The sequence below is a fragment of the Ambystoma mexicanum genome, chromosome 9 (assembly GCF_040938575.1).
Source record: "Ambystoma mexicanum isolate Mex_15411 chromosome 9, UKY_AmexF1_1, whole genome shotgun sequence".
NCBI lineage: Eukaryota > Metazoa > Chordata > Amphibia > Caudata > Ambystomatidae > Ambystoma > Ambystoma mexicanum.
The window spans coordinates 594,892,305-594,918,040 of record NC_090931.1 but is presented as its reverse complement, the minus strand read 5'-3'; the positions used below and the strand labels follow the sequence as shown (position 1 = coordinate 594,918,040).

General features: G+C 46.4%; 1 protein-coding gene across 7 annotated transcripts in view; it reads right to left on the bottom strand.

Moving 5' to 3' along the window:
* The window catches only part of NCOR1 (nuclear receptor corepressor 1), a 2,268,409-nt gene that overhangs the window by 68,211 nt on the left and 2,174,462 nt on the right, over positions 1-25,736 (bottom strand). The gene's annotated exons all lie outside the window — the stretch shown is intronic.

Genomic DNA, 25,736 nt, shown 5'->3' with positions numbered 1-25,736 from the left:
GTTCCTGGCTGCGCTTAACATTAGTATTTGTTAGGCTTATATAGCGCTTTACACCAAAGTGCTGCACATTTAACAACAGGATACATTTAACATAACAATAACAGTAATAATAGAAGTAAATTACAATCTTGAATCAGTCAACAAAACAGTATGTAGAGCAATTAGACAGAGGGAAGGGGGAGTGAAGTGGAGTAGAGGTAGGTGGAAACGGGAGGGAGGGAGGGTAGGAGGAGGGAAAGGAAGGGGTGAGAGTGAGGAAGGGGTAGGGGAAGTGGAGGGAGAGGCTAAGGGTGTAAGAAGGAAAAGGGTGGGAGAGGGGGAGTAAGAAGAGGGAGGGGTATCATGGCGGGGAATGGAGAAGGAGAGATTTAAGGGACGTGCGGAAAGAGGAAAAGGTAGGAATAGAGTGGATTGAGAGAGGAAAGGAGTTCCAGTGGAGGGGGGTCAGGAGTTGGAAGGAGCGGAAACGGGAGGAGGCACAAGGGGAGGGAGGAACAGTGAGGAGGAAGTGGTCAGCGGAACGAAGAGAACAAGAGGGAGTGTAGAAAGAGAGAAGGGAAGAGAGATAAGGGGGAGCAAGATCGTGGAGAGATTTGAAGACTAGGCAGAGAAAATGAAATTTAAGTCAAGAGTGAAAGGGGAGCCAGCCAATGGAGGATAGGGAAGCAGAGATGGAGTCTCGGGGGGAGAGGAGACAGAGGGTACGGATGGCAGAGTGATAGATAGATTTGAGGGGGGCAAGATGTGAAGTAGGTAGACCAAAAAGTAAGGAGGAGCAGTAAAAGAGGCGAGAGAAGATAATGGAGGAGATTAAAAGTTTAGTAGCATGGAAAGTAAGGGAAGGGCGAACTTTGCGAATATTATATGAGGTGGTAGCAACAGGCACGAGAGGTGAGTGAGAGATAGTGGGAAAAAGTGAGAGAAGAGTCGAAGTGAAAGCCTAAGTTGCGAGCGTGGGGAGAGAAAGTAAGATTAGAGGGAGGAAAATGAATGAAAGAAGGATGAGAGGGAGGGGGAAGGGAGTTGGAAGGGAAGAAAACTACTTCAGTTTTGTCAGAGTTAAGGGAAAGAAAGCGAGAAGTCATCCAGTTTTTAATAGCCGTAAGACAGGAGGAAAGTTTAAGGTGGAGATCATGAGAGAAGGAAGAGAAGGAAAGAAAGAGCTGGTTGTCGTCGGCATAGAAATGGTGAGAAATGCCAAATGAGGAGATAACAGGGGCAAGGAGGAAGGTGTAGAATGAGAATAGGAAAGGACCAAGCACCGAGCCTTGGGGAACTCCGTATTCGAAAGGGTTGAGGAGCGGCCTCACCAGGAAACAGTCGCGAATTAGAGAACTGGCGTGCTGGTGAGGGTAAAATTAGGAATGTGGGGTTCCTAAATTATTATGATTTTTGAAAAATGGTAGAAAATTGCCAAACGGCCGTGGATAATGGTGTAGACCCAGCTGTCATTTTATTTAATTCCCCATGATTAGCTGAATCGAAAAAATATATATTAATGGGAGTTACTAGTACATTCTGATGTTTTGCCACATAACTAATTTTTGCCAAAAAATTGATATGGGAACAACAGGGGATTTCAAATGGAAGTTGCCATATGTAGGTTCCAGACTCCTAAACCGATCCTTACAGAGGTGCTGGATTTGGGAGGAGCGAGAAGGGTGACTGTCAAATCCTGGTTGCGAGAATTCTTGCAGGGCACTGCCCAAAATTGAAACCTTGATGGTGTCATCACTGGTATATAAAGGAGATAAACTATGGGAGAAAGAGGGAGCTGCTGAAATTTACCATCTGATAGCCGCAAGGAAACACCAAAAGGAGAATTTGCTGAAATTGCATCTTGGTGGAGTTGTCTATTGCTGGGGAGGCCTAAAAAGCTGACTAGGCCCTATGGTGAAGAGCTTGGGACCATCTTTGAGAGTGGAATGACCAGACCCCCACCACAGCCTCCCAGAGGGTCCTGAAATGCAGCTGGCTTTCCTGAACTTTAAATAGAGGTTTTCAATGCAAGTAGAATTGAATCCTTTGAAACCAAAAGGCGGGGAATATGCTGGCCTTAAATCCTTCCGCTTTATAGTGGGGCAAAACTGTGTAGATCCCAGATGTGTCACAAACAAAGAATGTGCCCTTAAGCTCCTCCACTGCTGGTTCCTCTACCCGACCCGCTTACACCACTGCAACCCATCCATAGATCAGGCTATTGGAGACACTGTGGTGAACGGGGATCCTTCTTCCATATGTGGTGGAGTTGCCCAACTGTGCAGTCCTTCTGGAGGGAGATTGTACAAGCCATTGAGGACATCACGCAACGCAAGCTGCCGATGGATCCGGAGGTGATCCTCCTAGGTGTAGCAGACCCAGACTCCTACCCCAAGATACGAAGTGCTGCTAAACTGCTGACACAGCTACTGTTGGCAGCCAAGATCACAGCATCACGCAAATGGAAAACGCAAGAAGACCCCATATTGCCCCTCTGGTGGATAACAGTCTGGGAAACACTAGTAGCCGAGAAAGTCACAGCAGCAAAAGAGGGGGCCCTCGACCGATTCACTGACTGCTGGGCTCCAGTGTTTGAGTACCATAGCAGATTCCCTGCATTGACTTTCCAACCGCGCCTGGTAAACATTTTGGGACCCCAGAACCTTGATAGATCTCCAGACCGTTAGAGCGCCTTAGACATGGAGGGGAGCATGATAGGAGCCACAGAGGAGGGGGATTGAATATATTTCATGCACATTGCTAATGACGGGAGTTGCCCCATAATGAATATCATGATTGTTATGCTGTAACCAAAATAAATAAAAGTTGTTAAAAAAATAAAAAAACTGTGTAGATCCTTATCCTATTTAACTAAAAATATTAATTCAATTAATTACCCTTGGCATTACACCACGGGTGATTTTTGTTTAAACACAGGGCTTTAAGTGGACTTGGGCTGACAATCCAAAATGCTTAAATCATCAAAATGTTTATTGTCCAATTTCCCCAACAACACAGACCTTTAAGTGAGGGGTGGGGGGTCACAAAACAAAACTAAATCACCCTCTGTTTATTTTAAAGCAAAAGTTTGGGTGAAATCAGAATTGTCATCTGCATTTATACCAATCTAAAAATCAAACTGCTGGACTTTTAAGCTTGCAGGAAAACCGAAATTGGACAGCACTATAGATGTAAATTGCATTTGTTCATTGGCCAGTGTTGATTATTTCTGGAAGTGAAATTTGGATTTGTGTTTTTCCCCAACCAACTTGTGCAATTTATTGTGTGACTAGAAGTTTAATTGTGAGCAGGAGGTGTGTGTCATTTTTGTGTGATCTCCACTATTTATCAATTAAATAATGACAAATATATTTCCTATACGCCGGCCTGGTTCTTGGCTCGCAGTGGGCACAAGGAGAGGAAGGGCAGAGATTTGTGTGACTATATGAATCTTCAGTAAGGCCAGCGCTAAAAAATGTAAGCGAGTAATGTAAGCGAGTAATGCATGGCTCCTGGATTGGGATGGGAAGGAACCCCCCAGGTTAAGGGTGGTCTCAATAGAACGCGACACACTTCAGTGTATACTTGTTTCTAATGCGCTTCTGTAATCTTACAAGCACTTTTTTTTTACTACTCATCTGCCATGTATAATGCTTTCTTATATACAAACAAAAATACAGAAATCACTAACTCTCACTTTTAAGTCTTGTATAGTAGTGTACTAATGCTGCCTTTAGCCTCCTACTGGTTTTATGTGCGAATGGGATACCTTTACTGTTTTTACATTAATTGTGATTGCTTTTCTGAAATACTTGCCTCCGTCATTTGTTTCTTAATGCATTACTCGTAATAAAGAGTATATTTTTTGATTTTGCGAGAAAAGAAACTACTTTGAGATCAGCTCTTAATCCTCCTAAGAATGAACACCGATTACTCACTCAAGTAATTGAGAGTTGGGGCAAATGCAGCGTATACCCTTGTTAGGGAGATTTCTGCAGTCTTCTGGCGAGGAATGTACAATAATCTAGTCTTCTGGCGAGGGATGTACAATTATCTATCCTAAGGGTTTTCAGTGTTCACCCAAAATATAGACTAGACTAAATTCATGAGCTATGGCAGAGCAGCCAGGGTTCACTCAAGGGCGGCAAGAAGGCAGGGGGCTAGGTTTTAGGAAATATTTCTCTTTACAGCACCTTTCCTTCCATTTCAATGGACCACCAAACCTTTTGCTTTTATTTTTGTATCCCATCTACTATTTTTGCAGTGCAGTGAAGTCTTAAGCTTCACCATACTGGCTTTTGCTTATCTGGGGAAATTGACATGTCCTTCAGGCTGTCCGTACTGGGAAACATTGTTTCCGTTAGTCTTGTTACTTTGTTACCACTTTTGTTAACTGGTCATCACTTTGGTAACTTTTTATCAATGTACAATGCATCTTAGAATGCAGTACAATGGGCTACACTTGGTGTTTTGCCCTAGACTTACACTCAGAGGATGGTTGGTTCCTCTTGGTGTGCCTAAAGGACAAGCTGGTGGCAGCAGTACATTTTTGCTATTTTGTAGCATATTTTATTTTAGCCTTAATGCATTTGGTTACTAACTACAGCAAGTGGTAAAACATGGCCATGCCACAAGGTTTTTTTTTCGCTTGTCCTTTGGCCATCTTGTTTTTTACCAGCCTTAATGGCTTGTAAGACCAGAAAAATCCTTATATGAACTTCCAGTGCCCAGGAAAGCAGAAGCTTTTAGCTAGTGGAGGGCTATATGTGTTTGCTGCCAGGAAGTGGAGGGACTGTTTCTTCCCAATCGACAAAATGGTTTCAGTATGTCCGAGTGATATGCAAGAGTGTTCCCGCCAGTGGTTCTGATAGGACCACTGCTGGGGTGTGTGTGGGGCCAGTTCTGCTATTGGCTAGTGGGAGTTTCTGCACTTGACTGTTTCACTGTGTACGCTCATTGTGGACCTCTTACAAGCTCACCGCCTCTTGAGACTTAGTCTAGACCACTCATCCATCTACCTTGAAATGGTTTGGCTACAGCTCCCAGAAATGTCCCTGTCACAATACTAGGATGGCCTTCTATACATCTGTCCGCCAGGCCAGAGTATAGAACATCAGTCCTAACACTAGGTAGCGTTGGGCTCTCAACAGAGTACAGAAAGATCTACTGAACAATATATACTCTGTAATAAAGGGTACACATAATTCACAGATTACATAGGTACTTGAGATGTAAATCAGTAGAGTAGTATATATATTACATTACCTAGCAGTAACTGTCATTCTGAGGTTTGTATCTGCTTATTATCACATGCATTGCGTAGGCCGCTGATGGGAAAGATCTCATTACTACACCTTTCCTTCCATGTTAATGGACCCCCAAACCTTTTGCTTTTATTTTTTATACTGACCTGTACATTTTAGAGTGCAGTGAAGCTTTGACACTGTCTTTTGCTCATCTGTTATGGGGAAATTGACATGTCCTTCAGGCTGTCAGTACTGGGAAGACATGCATTACTCACCGTAATAGCATTTCTGATTGCATCTGCTTAGATACACATGCTGTGCATATGGTCTTACATCCAGTGGTAACCGCAGAGTATTGCATCTTGTTGTTGGGGAACGAAAGGGGACGTCGGCATTGGTGTGTCTGTAACACTATCCCCATCGTGACATGTAGTGTACCCAAAATCCCTCACGCGCAGAGGTCCCTCTGATTGCATTTCTTCTGCCATGAGGGAGCCCAAGGCTATTGTGAGTGAGTATATAAAGAGAGAAAGTAGTAAGACGTCTATGTTCCTTCCAACCGAGCAGGGAGGAAGGGTGGGCGTATGTGAATCTAAGCAGATACAATCATCAGAAATCCTATTACGGTGAGTAATGCATGTCTTCTGATGCTTGTTAATCTGCTTAGAACCACATGCTGTGCATAGACTAGCGAGAAGAGTTGGAGATGGGTTGTGAGAAGGGACAGTAGTGAAAATATGTCTTAATACTGCTTGTCTCACCTAAGAATCAGATCTAGAATGAGTGTCTAGGCAACAGTGTTTTGTAAAGCTGCTGCTCTGCTTACTGATAGCGACTTGACCAAACAAATCGTGCGCCCGCAAACTCGCTGTTAATGTGACAGTCAGCCCCACTGAAAGTACTGCAGGCCGGATTCAAGAGAAGAAAGTCACCAAGTTCCAGACTTACTCAAGGAATACGCTTTTCAATCTATACCACATTTTTGGTGACCCCAACATGATCTCCAGCCCTCCTGAGAGAAGCCGAGGGTTCTCCTTCCGCCCTTCCTGGACTGGGGTGCCCCTCACTGTGAGAGCAGTTTCTGTGAACAAACAACAGAGATCTCCTGACCGCCCGCTTAGGTGACAAGGGAGCCTGCAATCTGCTTTTTTCCGCTGTCCAGCTAGAGTGAAACACAGCCTGCTGAGAGTACGTAGCACGCCAAGCAACCCGCTGCTACGATTGACTGCAAGACATTTCCTGAGAAAGTCAGCTGGTCCACGCTCCGATTCGCGCAAGTATGCTTGCAGGAGCCGGTAGCAGTTTGAAGCGATTGCGGACTCATTCAATTGATCACAGCTGAACTGTCACGTGACTCGCCCTTGCCACGCCCACAGGAAGAGGCATTCATAATCAGTACCTCAAATCCCTCGCAGAGTTAAGCCCGCTGAGGTGAGAAGGGTGCCTGATATCTGCTGTTTTCCACTGTTTACGGCTGGAGACGGAGAAACACCAACTGCAATCAACACTGAGGACTGCATAGACAACGGCAGAATAACAAACACAAACCCACAACAGGGGCGGGAAAGAGGAGTGTACACAAAGTAAAAAGAGAAAAAAAAAATGTCCATCCCCACAAGACTGCAAACCAGACAGCGAGAGAAACAGGACGGAAAATTCACAAACAACTTCAACGTGTTCAAACCTACACTGTCGGACGGAAACCCACAGGAAATCTTAACCAGTCTACAAGAAACCAAGACGACCACCGGTCACATGAACGTGATAACAGATCGACTGTCAGCCCAAAAACTCGGACAGGCCCCTTAACACTCCCTCACCGAAAGACGAAACCTCCCTGGGAAAAAGTTCACCAGACCGAGGCTTCAAACAAGCAACAAATAAGATGTCACCGAACCGTTATCACTTCCTGGGGGGTCAACCAAACCGACCCACACACCAATGGAAACACTGGCTACCGACCTCCCGAACGAAAGTCAGATGGCAATACTAAAAGAAATACCACTTCACAATGACCCAACAATGGGAATCACCAGTCCATAACTTAACACAGGCATAACAATAGCACAACCCCTTGCAATACAAGGAAAGATGAATCAAACAGACTCACAGATAAAAATCGCGAATCCGCTCCCTTCAACAAAGATCACTGCCTGTGCGGCAGGGAGCGACAGTAAAGACGGCAAAACCTTAAGCCATCGGAAGCAGATAATCAAAACACAGCAAAACAACCTCCCAAACAAACCAGAACAAACACCAAAAGATATTTGTTTGAAAGAAAAAGCAAGATTAGCATAACAAAAATGGCAAACATTTAGACATTTGGCTACAACAGATCTACTATGGGAGAAACAAACCCCCCCGTCCAGTGGGAGAGCTGCATGCTTATCATTAGATATAACAGAAATAGAATCAATTATGAATTTGCACGAAAAAGAAGGACATTTTTGGCGATTTTTACCAAAACAAAACAAGCAACATACACACAACTTTAACTCCTGTCTCAAACCCAAGAAAGAACAAAGTATTATCAGCCAAATTCTTCCCTAATAATGCATCCAAGTACCTTGCAGGTACGACACGAGATCCATGCTGTGAAGCATATCTAGAACCCACCTACAAGACACAGGAAGAGCAACACCACCCAAGATCTAATGATATGAATCCATATGACAGAATACCAACCACCATGGTTGATCTACAGAACACATTAATAGCAGTTCCCTCAGTAGCCATGGTCCCAGTCTTAAAAATTGAAGAAGCCATGGTTGATGCCACAAAAGACCATGCAACACTACTGGCTTTGATCCACACCAAACAGATGAACATAGAATCATTTATAGCAAACCTAACCATGAAGCAGAGGCTACTGGAACATGGCAACATCGACTAGCTGACATCGCAAGAGCAGATCGAGAAGACAAACAATACCTGACAATAACAACAATAACCAAAAAAGTGGTGGAGGACAAAGGAAAAAAAGATGCGGTCTCCCCAGCCACACTGAACACAGCAGTGCCGCAAAGCAAGATGGCCAATGACCCACAATTAACAATACCCCAACAATACGCTCATCAAACACTACGAAGTCAACAAGATGGTCTCATAAACCTGCAAATGAACAAGGCTCTGCCCCGACAATGCATCACATTTGACATCTTCAACCTAACAAAACGAGAAGCCATGATGAAATCAAACAAGAACAAAAAGAAAGAAAACAAAAAATAGCAACAGGATCAAGAGCCTTCTTGAGAAAACTACAATTACCTGACGTAGAAGACCATGAAGGAAAAAACTCGCCAAAAAAGATCGCCAGACCGTGCAACATCAGAACAACAAAGCGACACAAAATCTTGAGGAATTACAACAACCGGCACCTCGTCAACCAGAAGAACCACTTGACGCGCTAATACCAATAATAATCACACAGCAGAACACCCACCGAGAAGTCAATCTGACACTGACATCCCCAAAACATACAGGAAACCAAGTCTCGACAATTGACCTAACAAAACACCCACAAGACCAAGATTTAATAATTCTGGATGGGTATCACGAAGCACAATCAACTCCATCTCTCGCGCAAAGTCGACAAATCCTTCACTTTCATACTCTACCATTTCTGACACCAATACCAGTATTTCATCCACGGGTTTGCCCACACAACAGGACGGCCAACCAGAAGACGAGGAACACAAATCGTATGTAGTACTCCCAGAATTTGTTGACGCGAGAAAAGCCTCAAAAACATTTAGAGTTTGTCTGCATCAACAAAATCCGAAAACACAAGTGACAACAATATTAAACTGAGATAATATATTACGTTTGTTTAACATAATCCCACAACTGGCCGCAATTCGATCCAAAGACATTGATGACCTATAACAATCAACACGGAAACAACAGCCAAGAAACTCATATGGATCACAGAGACCCCAGGTCAACATACTTATAACCATCAGCCATCACTCATCCGCCACAACAAGAGTACTCACTAGGATCTTGGAACACCAGAGTACATAACCATCTACTCGTGGAAGGTCCCAAAGAACTAAATAAAAACTGGACATAATATGTCTACAAAAGACATGGCTGACGTCGGAAGTAACCTGTGAAGGTTAGGTTACACATATGAATCCAGCAATCCAACCACAACAGGGCAGGCCATCTTCGGGAATGCTAATACTAAGCAAAATAGATTCCAACTGGTCAATACTAACAAAGAAGAACTTACATCCCTGGACGCAATACCTGATTTTATTGATGAAGCAAATAGAGACGGACCAAACGGCCAATGATCCTTCACAGAAACATCTGGGAATCTTCAATATTTAATGGAATCCCACTGCTATGAACGATAATCAGTTCATAGACTTAATATGCAACGAAATAGACATGTTGGCAAGAAAGTTTGCTAAGATCGATTTCATAATTGCCGGAATCTTTTAACATCCACTTATTTAACATAAATGGCACACCAAGGGACTTGAGCGACCTAGCCCCGAGAGCGAGGAAACGGCTAAAAGAACTAGCGATTCGCCAACACTGACAGGAAAACCGTTAGATGACCAAGGACAATTGCCACCAACATGGTCACGCGCCAATTCAAGCGCCATCATAGATTATATATTCACCTCAGAGGGAATATTTCAAACACTGGCAACCGCAACTAATTACCCGCAAGAGAACAGCGACCACCATCTAATAGCAATTACTAGGAAGAACGCACGAGTCCATCCGGTGCGACTGAAACTCCCCGAATTAGAATTAACGAATGGCACGAAAAAACTTAGCATAAAACACCAAATGCCTGCCCTCTTAAAGAAGTTTGATTCAATAGTGAAATCAGAAAAACGACAAACTAAACTATGAATGGATATTACAAGATTACCAACAACAAAAAACAAAAAAGGAGATACCAGAGAAACTCCACAAACATTTCAATTCCAAGATCAACCAGATGAAAAAAAGCTTGCAGAAAAGATTACACACTTTAAAAAAACAGAACACGCTACCTTCCAGCCAAGAAATAAAAAAAGAAAAACGAAAATACACAAACTGGATAAAACAAACAAAAGCACTATTATATCAAACAGATGCTGAAGCAATACTGGCAACCCTAAATCAAAGAAACACAAGACAACAATGGGTGCTCCCGAACCAAGACAAAAAAATCGTCGGCCTTGACGACCCAAGAAGTCGAGGAACAGAATTGGACACAGTACTTAACAAACATGTACAAGAAAAGGACCGACAGTAAGACAACAGACATATGTAACTCAAGCAAGCCATGGGATCTCAAATGGGATATTGAAGACATTGAAATGACAATTCAGGCCCTAAAAACATCAAGAGCCCTGGGACCATGATGGCCTCTCGAATGCAGACCTAAAAGCCGCCCCAGAAGAGTGGGCAGCATTATTTGCACAGCTGCTCAGATTGATCGAGCGCACACAACAAATACCAAATAGCTGGAAAACTGCGACACTCATCCCAATCTTCAAACAAGGCGACCAGAAAATTACAGACCCATAGCGCTATTAGATCCTCTTGGAAAGCTGTTTGCGTCCTTCCTCCTGAAAAAGCTGAATCGGTGGGCAAATGATAATGAAAGACTGGTTAAACGACAAACCGGATTCATCTGCAACGCAGGAACTAATATCAACCTACTAATCTTAAACTTGATCAAGCAAGAAGCCAGAACTAAAAATAACAAGTATACGCAGTCTTCATAGACCTAAAACTATCATTTGACTCAGTCAACCATCAAAAACTATGGGGAAAATTAACAGCGTGGAAATGCCCGGAAGCAATCCTGAACCTGATCAAACATCTATACTCGAACACCACATTACGAATCAGATTAACAGAAGATGGAATGGTGACCAGTCCAATAGACACTTGGAATGGATTAAAACAAGGATGCCCAATGGCAGTGACTTTATATAACCTTTACACCTCAGATTTTGTCGATCAAATCCAAGACGCTACAACAAACCCTCTAAAGTTAAAAGACGAAGCCGTGCAAACACTCATCTATGCAGACGGCATTATTATCCTGGACAAAACAGTGTCCGGCCTCCAAACCAGTCGCGCCCAAGCTAGATCAATATATGATTGACGAGTTACAAATCAATACGGCAAAAACAAAACTGATGATGCGGTCAAATCAAAAAGGAAAGAAACAAAAATTGCCAGTAGCCACACTTAGAGGTGAGCCTATCAAAACAGTGAAGCACATTAAATATCTAGGTGCAATGATCAACCTCAACGAACAGGAATGGAAAGACCACCTAGAAACAAAAGCGCAATCTCTCACGCAGCAGAGTCGCTTTTTTCACAGGAAATATGGCAAATTTTCATTTAAACCGGCAGTAGCTTTATTTAAACAAAAGGTAGTTCCAATACTTAACTACGCCGGAGAAACTCGAATCAATCTACATCATATTAAGTGGCAATTGTATGAAGGGACTTTTTGGAGGAAAACACTAGCAATACAACCAAGTTTTCCTATGCCGAGAATTTGATACGAACTTGTGTTACAATCACTCGACTCAATAATAGTGTGGAAACAAATCAATCTATATAGAAAAATCATAGCAAATGAAAAAATCCATGCAATCGAGATTCTGTGGAAAAAAAAAAAGAACGCAATGCACGTGACGGCACTATCCCACTGGTCAACACAGATTGAGAAACTGATGCAAAGGGAAGAAATGCTGATTCAAACACCACAATACACGAAACGCAAACTACAACGCAATGACTGGATTAAAACTCAAGCACAGCAAACGCATTACAAAAGATTTCTCAGATGTGATACAGAAACCAGAGCCCTAAACGAACTTCCAGTCTACCTAGTTCAATTTCACGATCAGAAAATGTGAAATCTCTACCTGCTCTTTCGGCTGAATATTCTCCCAACGCAGAAGTATTTAGCACAAACTAAACAAATAGACACGAAAAAAACACAATGCACATTTTGTAAACTGGAAAACACCACAGAATCTCTCTTCCACTTAGTATTAGAGATATCCTGCCTTGACCGAGAAATGAAATCTATTCAGAGACTTTTTTGGTATTTCAAAGAAGCAAATAGACATGCACGAAAGATGGACCCAAATTGTTGGTGGCACCAACAAGGCTCTAATTTTCACAATCATAAAATTCTGGATACACATCGAGTAAAAACAACAACGAGAAGTAAAAGTCAGTCACAAATTGAGAAGATAATGAAAAGTTTGGACAACAAACAGCATTATTAAAAAAACATTTAAAATAAATAAATAAATAAATAAATAAATAAATAAAGGTGTGTACAGAACTCCAGGTTGCCGCTATGCAAATGGACTCAAGGGGAACATTTGTAATGAATGCTATGGAAGCCCCAGTGCCCCGAGTAGAGTGTGCTCTAGGCTTGAAGGGCAGTTCTCTCTTAGCAAGAGTACAAGAGTGTAACAGTGTGATGCATTTGACAATACACCTTGAGATAGCTGATTTAGAGACAGGATCACCTTCTCTACACCAGCTGCCACTGAACCGAAAAACTGGTTTGTCTTTATCAGTGGTTTTGTTCTTTCCAGGTAAAACATGACTGCCCTGCGCACATCTAGTGTGTTTAGGCTTCTTTTGGCCATGCTAGTGGGATTCTGGAAGAAAGTGGGTAATTCGATTGATTGGTTCACATGGAACTTCGAGATGAATTTAGACGCAAATCTGGGATGAGTGCGCAGAACCACCTGTAGTTCACTAACCCTTCTAATAGAAGTGATAGCCACTAGGAAGGCCATCTTATAAGTAAGGTCTTTTAGACTTGCTTTATGCATTGGCTCAAAGGGAGACCCCCACGAGTCTGGTCAAAACCACATTTAGATCCCATCCGGGAGCTGGGTTAGAAATGGGGGGGGTGGGGTGGGTGAACCCCTTCCATAAAAGCCTTAACAGGTATTTCCCACCACAACACTTTCTGTTGTGGAGTAGTGTAGGCTGATAGAGCAGCTAGATGAACCTTTAGGGAATTAAAAACCAAACCTGAGTCTAACAAATGAGTTAGGTACAACACAATATGGGGTCACCAGATGACAAAGTGTTTCCACTTACTGGAATAGCAATAACGAGTGTTAGGTTTTCTAGCCTCCCTGAGTACGTCCATGCATCTCTGAGGGAGTTGAAGGTGTCCAAACTCTATGACCTCAGGAGCCAGGCCGCTAAGTTCAGAGTTTGCGGGCATGGGTGTAGTGTCTTCCCTCTGTCCTGAGACAACATGTTGTACGGGCAGGGTAGTCTCACAGGGTGGGAGAGGGACATTTCCATTAGATGAGCAAACCAGGTTTGGCAGGCCCACATGGGGGCCACCAAAATCATAACTGGTTCCTTGTGCATCTTGTGTACTATCTTGTTGAGTAGGGGAGTCGGGGGTGGGGCAGGGGGGTGGGATGTGAACAAATATCCCTGACCGGTTTATCCAGAGTCCCTGGGGGTACCTGGAGGCGTAGTCTTGGCATGGGGCAGTCTCCCGAGTTCCGAACAGGTCGATCTCTGGCAAGCCCCGTTCGGCAAAGATGTTTGAGACGATGATGTCTTTGTGCAGACGCCATTCGTATTCTACGGGCAGTGGGAAATCTTCGGCTGAGCACGTCCGCTAGAAGATTGAGTTCTCCTGGAACATGTTGGGACAGTAGGAACATCTTGTGTTTGAGAGCCCACATCCAAATGTTCTGGGACAGCTTTGATAGCCCTGGAGAGTGTGTGCTCCCTTGTTTGTTTAGGTAATACATGGCTGTGGTGCTGTCTGTCCGGACGAAGACTGTCTTCCCCTGTAGCTGTGTCTGAAAGGCCTTCAGTGCTTTGAATACCGCTTGCAGCTCTAACAGATTTATATGGTTGGATGCTACTTGTGGGGACCACACTCCATGTGCTGTCTGCTGAAGCAGGTGAGCCACCCACCCTGTGAGAGATGAGTCTGTCGTGAGAGTGGCTTCTAGTGCAGAAGTGGTGAAGTTCTTCCCCTTCAAGAGGTTTTCCCTCAACCACCACTGCAGAGAGAGAACGAGGGCTGGCGAGACAACTACCAGATCTTCCCATTGTCCACTGGCCTGACATCACTGGCTGTTGAGCCACTCTCGCATGGGACGCATGCGCAGCCACGCGTGGGAACTAAGTAAATGCATGACGCCATCATACCTAGCAAGCGCATGGCCTTGCGTACCGTCACTTCCCGACTGGCTACATATTGAGGGATCTGAGAAAGCATGTTCTGAACCCTCTCGTTGGAGGGGAAGACGAGGCTGTCCTCTGTCCGAATCAGAGCCCCTAAAAATTGTTTGACTTGACTGGGGTCTAAGCTGGATTTCTTCTCGTTGATGGAGAATCCCAGACTGAACAGGAGGTCTATTGTCTTCTGAGTATTCAATAGGCACGTTTCGTAAGAGTCCCCTGTTATGAGCCAGTCGTTGAGGTAAGAGTAAACGGGGATGGATAGTCTGCGCAGGTGTGCTGCCGCTACTGCCAGCACCTTTGTAAACACCCTTGGCGCTCAGGCAATGCTGAAGGGGAGTACTTTAAATTGATAGTGCCTGTCATATATCATGAACCTTAGATATTTTCTGTGCACTGGCAACATTGAAATATAAAAGTATGCATTTTTGGGGGCCGGGCGAATTCCACACAGTACCCGTGGGCAACCGTTTTTAGAACCCACTGGTCTGATGTAATCCCCTGCCATGCCAAAATGAAAGATGTTAAACGCCCCCCGACCGGGGTGACATGGGAGGGGACCTGGATCCGTAGGTCATTTCTGACCAGAGGCTGTGGCTCCTCTGGAGTTAGGGCCTCTGCCTTTCCTGTGCGGCTGACCCCTAGGTGTATAGTTGGCAGAGGTGCTGGATGCTTGTCCTGAGTTCCAGTTGTTTCCCCGTATTGTACATGTTTTGTGCGGAACGGGATTGGCCTCGAAAGGACCGGCGGTAACCGCTTCCCCTTTGGGGGGAGGGTTTTTGTGCTATTTGCTGCAGGGACTTAAGAGTCTCGCGCCCTTTTTTGGCAGTCTCTAGAGCATCGTCGACCGCTTTACTAAAGAGATTCAACTCCTCGATAGGTTTATTAATAAGAGCTGCTTGGGTCTCTGGGCTTGAAGCCCGAGTTTCAGAGCCAAGCGCGCCGTTTGAGCAGGGTGCCATGAGCTAGGGATCTTCCTGCCATCTCTGCAGTATCCAGGGTGTTTTTTTGTACATTTTGGTTGACCTGCATGCCCTCGGCAGGATGGCGAGTAATTTGGTTCAAGCGGGTTCAGGCACTTCCTGGAGACTTTCTTGCATAAGGTTCCACTGTGCATCTGCATAACTGGCAAGCAATGTAGTGTTGTTTGCAATGCGCGTGGTAAAAGCAGCTGCCGCGTTAATTTGCTTACCCAAGGCATACCATCTTTTTGACTCCTTATCGTGAGGTGCCTCTCCTGTAGCAAGGGGTACTCCCGCCCGTTTCCGGGTGGTGGTAACCACTAGGGAATCGTGGGTGGCGTGGCCTTTAATACATGTAGGGTCAGTAGGCGATGGCCGAATTAATTTCTCCACCCTTGGATTTACTGCCCTAGTCTGGGCTGGTGTAACCGGGGAGGGAGCCAATCTCCTTTTAATGGAATTCAGGAGAGGTATGGCTTGGATGGAGGGGGTTTATTCTTTAAGAATATCCGCCACAAAATCTTTCAGGTAGGGCCTCCTGGGTGGCGATTTTAAGATAATATGCTGCCTTTCTTAAAATGGCATTGAATGCCATTTGATCGTCCACTGGAGAAGCCCGACGGGCCGGAGTGGAGGGAGGGGAATCAAAACATAGTACATCCGTGTCCTGGTCATGAGTAGGGAGTGCCCATGGTTCCGTCTCAACCTGGTGAGTGTCTTCCCAGCCTTCCGTGGGATCCGTCTGGTCATCCACAGCGTAGTCTTGTAGGAAGGTAGTATCCTCTTTCTCATCATAGATGTCCTGGTAAGTGTCCATCTGGATCTCATCTTCTGGGTGGATAGAAGTGAAATGTTCTTGAGAAGGTCCAACATTTCCAGGAAATTTAGAAACAGGCACAAAGGGAGGGTCCTCCCAAGGTCTCTTGGGGGTAGGCTGCTCTGAAAGTGAGACAAACTTTTCAAACGATCCATGCACCCTTCACATTTTTCGTTGGTCCATTCAGATGAACCAGAACGGTCCAAGGGTGGAACATTTTCATTTTCCTCCCTATGGCGCCGACATTTGTTCCCAATAGAGAGCCAAAGGCTCCTGACTCTCCTCATAGTCCTCCTGCGCATCGGGGTGTTGCGGTGCGTCTTTCAATGTGTCCACGGCCCGCTCTTTGTGCTTCGTTGTGTCTTTAGCCTTCAGCCCCACTGCCAAAGCAATCCTAGCAATGCTTTCTGAAATGTTTGCCAAAGTGGGGCGTGCAGTATGTCTAGGAAGCATAGCAGTAGATTTTTCTCCTACCGGGCGACTAGGAGGCCTAGCGGTAGATTTTTCCCCTACCGGGGCCTTAGAGGGCATCGGAGCGTCATTCCGGATGTGGTTTGGGGGTAGCGCCCTTATTTTTTGAAGGCCCTGTCGCAAGACGCTGCTGCAGGTAAGGCTATTGATCTTGAAGATCAGAGGACTCAGTCGAAATTTTTGGCGGTTCTGTTGGTGCTTTCGCCCGTTTCGGCGGAACCGGCGAAACCGGGGTAGGGGTTGTGTGTTTAGTGTGGCGATCTTGTACGCCTTTGTCACCAGGTGTTTTCCCCATAGCGTGACTTGAGTTAGGACTAGTGGGGTCGGGGATGGGCGTGACAGACCTAGAGGTGTCTGTCGTGAGGTCGAATGCCTCCGACACAGATACCTGGTCATCACTAGTACCCCCGTCACTTTTGGCGGGTGCGGCAGTGGGGGAAGAAGATCCAGCCCGCGACATGCCATAGGCGGCCCACCGCTTAACGCAGCGCTCCTTAAGCGTTTTAGGTCGAAGGAGTCTACGGGCCGCGCACCGCGCTTCTTCGTGGTCAAGGGGTAGACAATTATTGCACTTATCGTGCTCGTCTTTCCAGGGGTATTTGGCCCTGCAAGAGGGGCAAAACCTAACTGGAGTCCTTTGCATAGCGAAAATGCATCTTACAACGCAGTATAATGGGGTACACTTTTTGTTTTGTCCTACACTAACACTCAAAGGATTTTCGGTTACTCTAGGTGTTCAAAATGGCTAGCAGTGCCTTTTTACAATTTGTTGGCACTTTGTTTGTCTTACCGCGTTTAGCTACGAACTGTGGCTAGTGTCCAAACATTGCGGTGCCACATGGTTTTTTCACATGTCATTTGGCCATCTTGTTCTTTAGCCTTCTTCCTGGCCTGTGAGGCAAAGAAAATCCTTATATGGGCATCCATCGTAAAGCAGAGGCTTTTGGCGGGCTACTGGAGGGCTGTGTGTGTTTGCTGGTAGGATGTGGGCTAGGACTGTCTGGTCCCAATCCACAAACTGGGTTCAGTGCGTCTGAGTGGTATGCATGATTGTTCCCACCAGTGGTCCTAATTGGACCACCGCTGGGGTGTGTGTTTGTGTGATTGTGTCTGTGTGTGTCTATGTGTGTGTGTGTTTGTGTGTCTGTGTGTCTGTAATGTTAATCCCCCAGATACCTTAACCCTTCCTGCTGTATCAGTAGGCCTAGGGCCCTGACAAAGTCTTGAATCTTGGCTCCATTCCCCCTGCATAAACGCCACTGATCTGTCCCTGTTTATTTTAAATCCAGATAACTCACCATATTCCACCATAGTCTGCAAGAGGCAGGGAACTGATGTGCAAGGGTTCATAATATAAAGCAAGGAGTCGTCGGCAAAAAGGCTCATCTTGTAATTCATATTCCCAATTTGCACGCCTGTGATAGTCTCGTCCCCTCGTACCACCAGTGCCCACGGTTCCATAACCAAGGCATATAACAGGGGTGACAAGGGGCATCCCTGTCTAGTGCTCCTGTGTAGCTCCACGGTCCTCGGCAGTCCCCCATTTACCACTACTCTATCCCCTGGTGCCGAGTTTAAGGCTGCGATCCAACAAGCCATTTAGGTCCCATACCAATTTTCTCTAGAACCCCCGCCATGAAGAACCAGCTGACCCGATCATAAGCCTTTTTTGCATCAAGTGCCAGAATTAGGGCCATCCTACGTCTCACCTCTGGTGCAGTCATGACATGCAGGGTCTTCTGCAAGCTGTCAGATCCTTGCCTATTGCGCACAAATCCTGTTTGGTCAGGGTTGACCAGTTTGGGAGATAGACTTCCACTCTAGTTGCCAACATTCTCGCAAATATCTTGGCATCTGTGTTTAGCAATGAGCTAGGTCAGTATGAAGAGCACTGCTCCTTGTCCTTTCCTGATTTGGGGATGACCGCTATCAGTGCCTCCAGGAACGTGGCCGGTATATTTCCTGCTCCCTCAATGGAGAAATATTTGGGCTAGTGGTTCCGCCAGCAGCTCCTGAAACTGCTTATAAAAATCGGGGGTGTATTCTTCACCCAGAGCTTTACCGACTTAAGATGACCTATCGCCTGTCTCACCTCCTTTGCAGTGATGTCCCCCTCGAGGAATGGCGTCACCTCCACTGTCAACAGAGACATGAGGAGTCGATCCATGTATTACCTACCTTTGCGTTGCTCTCAATATGGGGCTGTGCGTAAAGGGTCTCATAGTATTCTGCAAAGCAATCTTGTACCTTCTCCCTCGTCGCGGAGGATCTGTCCTCCCCGCCTCTGATCCTGTCGAACCCTCCTCTCCACCTTTGCCTTGTGGATCCTATTTGCCAGGAGAGTCCCCACTCAGTCCCCTTTCTCATAGTACCTTTGTTTAACATACCGCAGCCTCTTGACCACCTCCACTATCAGGAGCAAATGTAACTCCTGCCTGTTGCCCCTTATGTCTTTCAGGAGGCCCTCCCTGTATGGCCCTGGTTTTGTTAGTCGGGTCTGCATGCTCCGCAATTCCCCTCCCGTAATATCTGTTGCTCCACCAAAGCCCTCTCCCTCCTTTTCCGCACTCCCTCTGCAATCAAGAGGCCCCTGAAAGTAGCCTTGGCCGCCTCCCGCACAGGTTTCAAATGGCTTTCACCGTTGATATCAAAAAAGCAACACATTTCTTTCCCCATAAATTCCCTGAAGCTGGGATCCTGCCAGAGACAATCAATGCAGCGCCACCTGGCTGCCCCACTGTCTCTACCAACACACCACTCTGCCGTAACTATCATGATTTGATCATGTTACTGTCTCAACCCTGGAGCAAGGGGCCAAGTCTACCTGTTCCTGAGGTATCAGTAAGACGTTGATTCTAGTGTACGTTTGGTGTGGTGGGGAAAAGAAGGTGTAACTTCACTGCTGCGGGTGGTGGGTTGACAGACATCGGCCCAGAAGTAGTCCTGCAGCAGCTGTGTAAAATCTCTGTGGGCCCCATCTTTCGTTCCCCCCCCCCCATCACCTTGAGAGGACAACCAATCTAGTTTTGGATCCAGGATCATATTAAAATCTCCCCCCACCATCGTAGCCCCTTCACCCCAATCCTCCAACACTGCACACACCTTTCTTAGAAACGCCACCACATTTGGAGCGTAGACTGAGGCTAGGGTTATCATCTCCCCCCCCCCCCCTGCCCCCCAATCCTCCCAGTCGGTCCTTGACCTTTACAAATCTGGCTCCGAAACCCCTCCTGATTTGAACCTCTTAAGTGCAAAGTCTTTGCTACCACTATCTCTACACCCTCCTTCTTTGAGGTTACATGCGAGGTGCCCCACCTCAGATCCCTTGAGGGCCCTTTCCTCCCCTTACGATAGTGGGTCTCTTGTAGGAACAATACAGTCACATTTTATTTACAGAGCATGTTGACTGTGAGGAAATTCTTGTTTGGGGAATTTAGCCCCTTTATATTTAGCGTTGCCAATTTCAGTTTGTCCATAGCCTAGCCTGGCAAATTTCTCTCCACACCCACCCATCCTTTTCCATCCTTCCCATGATTTGAATTTCCCTCAAAAGTGACTCTTGAAAAGCAAGCACGGCTTGGGTGAACAACTCAGCCTCCCTGAGACACCCGGACATGTCCGCGCTACCAGTAGTGGGATTCCCCACCCCGTCGAAACATGAACACAACCATCAACCATAATGTTCTCCCGCCCTCCCCCTTTCCCCCGGCCCAGAACAATTCACCAATTTTACATCATTCGTGGCCCTTGGGTTGCGAGGACTTCGGCTTCCTGGATTTCCTCACACTGCCGTCTCTTTTACGGCCCTTCGGTTGAGCAGAGGCATTGTTAAAGCGTTCTCTCAGTTTACGTTGACCCCCTGGTCTTGCAGCTGCTCCCCTTTCTGAAACTCTTGTAGTAGTGGACCTGCTTCCTCTCCCTGCAGCAGTTCGTAATGTTCTCCATCATAGTCAAAGGACAGCGCAAGGGGAAATCGCAATCGGTACCGGACCCCTCACTCTCAGAGACACTGTGTCAGGGGTCTGCATTTCCTCTTCTGCTCTAGGGGAATATGTTAAGTCCTGAAAGATAGTCACAGAGACCCCGTCCCATTCTATTCTAATCTGCACCTCTGTCCTAAACGCTTTAAGTTCCAGAAGGATGGTCTGTACATCTTGTTTCAGGGTATCCATGCCTCCGGCCGCCATTATTGTTCCTGGCTGTCTTTTTTTGCATGCAGGTCTGCAGGTCTGCAGCTCTAGGGTCTGTATTATCCTCCTCAGGGTCCTCTCCTAAGTGGGCGAGTGCACCTTTCATGAGGTGCCTACAGCTGTTGCCACACTCCTAATTTCATTCAAGGGGTCTCTGTTTCTTTCTCTCCACATGGCTTCTCGAGTTGAGTCCGGGCTGCAGTGTGTCCCCTGATCTCTGGGCTCCCAGTCTTTGCCAATAGCTCACCCCAGATCCCCGGGCATGTCTCTTTTCAACATTTTTCACTCTGCAGTACCTCCCGGTGGCAGCATCTTGGGCACATTTCACTTCATTCCTCCCCGGCACATCATTCTTCCCGGGCAGTCCCTCCAAGTCTGTTTGGAGCGTGGGGTGTCTCGTTCCTGGCCCCTCAAGCATGCACGCGGGAGCTTCCTCTTTCCTTTTCTCAGTGCAGTTCAACAGGGAGGGGAGGGTAGGCATTCGTCTCCTCACCTCATCACTGCCGGTCTTTGATCCTCTGGGTCGACCCTCCTTCGCCGTTAAGCCCAGTATCTTCGCGCTCTGCAGCTCTCCAACCTGCTTGCTGTGAGTGGGGCTTCTTCGGTATCCCAGCCCAGGGTGCTGGTTTCCTCTGGGTGGGTTTGCTGAGCCACCTCATGGTATTGCTGGGTCCCACCACTACGATGCGCCCTCAAGTCACTCCTCAGTGTGTGTGTGTGCGGCTCATCTACTTTGTCGGGGGTGCCGTTCAAGGGTTCTTTTCAACCCGGGCATTAGTGGCCTCCAATGGGCGTCTTCCTGCAACCAGGGGGCCCATTGCTGCACTGCTCATTTCCCTGCGCCTCAGCTTGACAGGCTGTAGTAAGCCAGCCACCACAAGGTGAGCACAGCTCATCTCTCCTGGTACTCTCCGGGGTGCGCAGCACCCTCCTTGTCGTGGCGGTGCACCTTGAGGGCACAATTGCGGGGGATTTATTGCTTTATTTTTCAGTTCATGCCCGACGGGGTGAAGAGCGCCAAACTCACACGGCCATCTTGGTCTGTGCCCCTTAGCTGTCTCCTACATATATTCTTTTCCCTTCCTTTGCTCACCAATGGTGAAGATTGCTGGGCAAATGGGTTTGTAAGCAGATACAAGCCACAGAAACATGATTAGTGGTAAATAATTGTTGCCTTCCATGGATATGCTGTCCACAACTTTGTTGATGACGCCCACAGTGACAACGTTCCTTACACCATCGGCTTCCTCATCGCGCCTTGAAACACTTGTTTATAGGCGCATTATAAATGCTATATCATATCCTATCCAAGAACAGTAAAGTGAAATGGACTTTACTTACCTTTTCTATTTGTAGGTCCAGCACACTCCCATTTTATGTAGAGTGCTGGGGGGTTAGTTCATAGCCCATTTTCCTACTTACTCATGTAACATTTTTTATGTTACCCTCACTACTGTAATGGCTGGTGGCAGTGGTTTAATGTTACTACCATTGTGCGTTTCTACCGCAGGCTGAATCCTCAGCTGCAGTATAGCACCCATGTGTGACCATTGTGTCAAAATGGCCCCAGTCTTCTTTTTTCGTCATTTCCTGTTTGTGAGGTCTTGCTTGGGATTTACTCTGCGCGCTAAACCAGGTTTGAGCCCTTTGTTCATTTGGCGGGCTTCAGGAGTTAAGGGAGTTTTCCTAAAGTTCCACGTAGTGGTAAGACTTTAGTAAGGCATCCCAGTGGTTTGTAGATCCCCCCCTCCCCACCCCAACTCTTATTATCAGTCTGTACTACTCTGGGACCTTGGTAGAGTGGCAGAGCATTCAGGCTTTTCCTAAGAGGAAGATGTGAGCTGTAGGTAAGTACAATACACCTAATTAGTAATGCACATCAATGAAACACTTAAAAAAAATACATTTATATTAAAATATTGATTATATGTACACAAGAGTCACTTGGCACTATAAACCAACACACAAGTATACTTTTCAATACTTTCAAAAGGCCATTTCTTAGTTTGTAGTTTCTGAATGCTTACAATTGTTACATGAGTTTGAGACGTCTACCGTATTATCGGTCATAACGCACACCTACAAAGTAATACAGTAATAGCATTATGTCAGCAAGCACATATAAGATAGTGGCTTGAGTCAGAGGTAAGAGGGGGTTGCCCTGGACACCCCTACATGCAATCCAATGCTGTGGAATGACTTTCTGGAATAAGGTAAGCAATAACTTTTCCACCCACAGTACCTTAGGTTTGAAGAAAATGTTTGTGCTGGATGCTCCGTGATGTTGCAGCTCTGGACTCGACCTCCGGATTCCTTGGTCCGATGACTGAAGGCAGGACAATGAACGGGACCTCTCAGCAGCAGTCTCGAGGGAGGACCTGTGGCACAACTTCCAGCAACCTCTTTGTTCACTCTGTTTTGGCGCCTTTTCTGCAGCACCAACAAAGGACACGGATCGTCCGTTCAATCTTCTTTGCTTCCTACTGTTCCGGTGAGGGGGCCTGGGTGAGTTGGATCGGATCTCTGGAGGGTCCATATGGATTCAGCTAAGATTTGGACGGATTCCAATATGATGCACTTGAAATGGGCAGCAGATCTCCTGTTATAAGGTTCCGCAGCTCTGGAAAATCCTAGGACCTCGGCAGATGGGTCAAGTCAAAGTACGTCTTGGGACTGGTTGTTCCCACCAGCCAAAGGGTAGGAGCTGTCCTCTTCGGAGCTCCTCTGTCGCTTAGAAAATGGGGTCAGGGCAGCAGTGGTCACTTTGCGGTGTTGCAAAGGCTTTGCAGGCGTCTCTGGTCGTCTTCTTCAGTTACTTCAGCTTCCAGTGGTCGACTTGCTTTTAACGCTAGAAGCCTCACCTTTTATACAGTTCCTGTGTAAACAGATTGACTGTGTAACCAAAGCATTGCCTATTCGTCGGAGGCGGCTGCCAGTGATTGACAGAGGCAGTGCGGCTTGACGAATCCAACAGAAACTGCAGTGCTCGCTGTTACTCGCCGAAAACGCGGGGTCCTTTACTCTACTAGAAGTGACGAGCAACGAGCGAGAGTAGGTCCCGCTAGGACCAGCGCCAGGGCCTGGAGCTGCCTGGAAGTCGCTCTTACTGAAGCGATACCAAAGCCATCGGCGTTACCTCCTGTGAATCCTTACAATTGATTGTGCAAACGCAGGGGGAGTAACGCAGGTGGGTCAGAAGAGTGGCATTCGAGCACAAAGAGATCACGCGCACTCCGGGTGAGTTCAAGGCTGGTTTCCCTGGGTGGGCCGTGCTTACCTCAGCGCCGAGATTGGGCTTCGATTACTCGGTAACCACGGCCTTATTAGATTAGTGGTAAGACTGCCTAGCAGATCTAGGCGCAGAGCCGTGGTAGTGAATCGCGCAAGGGGAGTGTGACAGCCCACTTGGGTTAAATTAATTTGCTTTAGTGCTGCACTTATCATATCATCACATAATCTTATTTATCTACCTTCCTCCTTCCCCCCCCCCGGCCTTTTATTTTACACTGGTAATGCCAGGAAAGGCTTCCAATCGCTGCAAAGCAGCAGGTACTAGGGGGGAAAAAAACCTATGCACTGCGCTCGACCAAACAGATGGATGCAATTGGCACTGAGCTGCAGAAAGCTGGCAAGGATGGGGACACAGGACTGAAAGTACCTGAGGCGTTAAATTAAAAAAAAAAGGCCCATTGGATGTGTTCTTCCCTGTGAAAATCTTTGCCCAGATAACTTCTGCTCAGACAACTTCTTTACCAGCAACAGACGTGATACCTCCTCTGGTTGAGGCGGACAGTAGCTATCTACCATTGGACCTGGACAACGACTCCTTACTGCAGCTATGTTATGCTTTGCAAGATCGCACCTCCCCTGTTGTAAAGAGGATTGAAGAGCCTGCAGAAACAGTGCCAACATAGCCGCTGCCCACGTTGCCGGTCCTTTCACCCCCCCCCCCCCCCCCCAAGGAGATTCACGCAAATTTGCTGCCAGTGGAGGAGATTACATCAGGAACCGTGTCCCCTACGAGTGTGGCAGTGGGTGTTCCAGTGGTTGGGGACATACAGGAGTCCCCCCTACCTCCTCAGTCCAATAAAGGGGAGGCAGCCAGGCTATCCGCCATTCCTAACATGTTTTATGGCACCAACTTGCCCTCGAGCACACTTACTGAAGAGGAGGATAGTACCTTCAAGATCTCTGCAAACCACAATAACAGTATTTTAAATTTTGCAGTAAAAATACTTTAAAAATTATGTGGCACTATTCATGAAGAATTGAAAATGCAGGGGGTTGCAATTGCAAGTATATGTGAACGCCTACCAACTCAAAATCAATCTAAAGAAATGGTAACTACTGAACCGCGGGTGATTACTAACGAGAAATCTTCTGCAATAAAAGGCATGATCCAAAACTGCGACATTGTGGAACCATGTGTAGTAAACCTGGATGCAACCTTAACACCGTCTCTGGCAGATTTAATAAGGGGTGTACCTGACATGGGGCCTGTCACTAAACATCAGGGGATGCAGACAAAACGGAAAACCCCTATGAAAAACAAGAAGATGCCTGTTGAGCTGCCGGATACCCAGGATGTGAACCGACCCGTATTAAACTCTACAATAAAGCTCAATAATGCCAATATGTCAAAAAAGCTACGTAAAAGAGCTGCAAGACGTAAAAAACGATCAGCGCAAACAGTGGGTACTCTCACTAGCTGGCTGATAGAGGAAGGTTTGGCTTGCGCTATGCCTCCCCAGGAGGAGGATATAGCTAAAATCAGGTCCATGTAGACTTTAATCTAGTTGGATCTGATGTTCCCCCTCATGTGACTCAGAACTTACCGACCATTACTAATACGGTT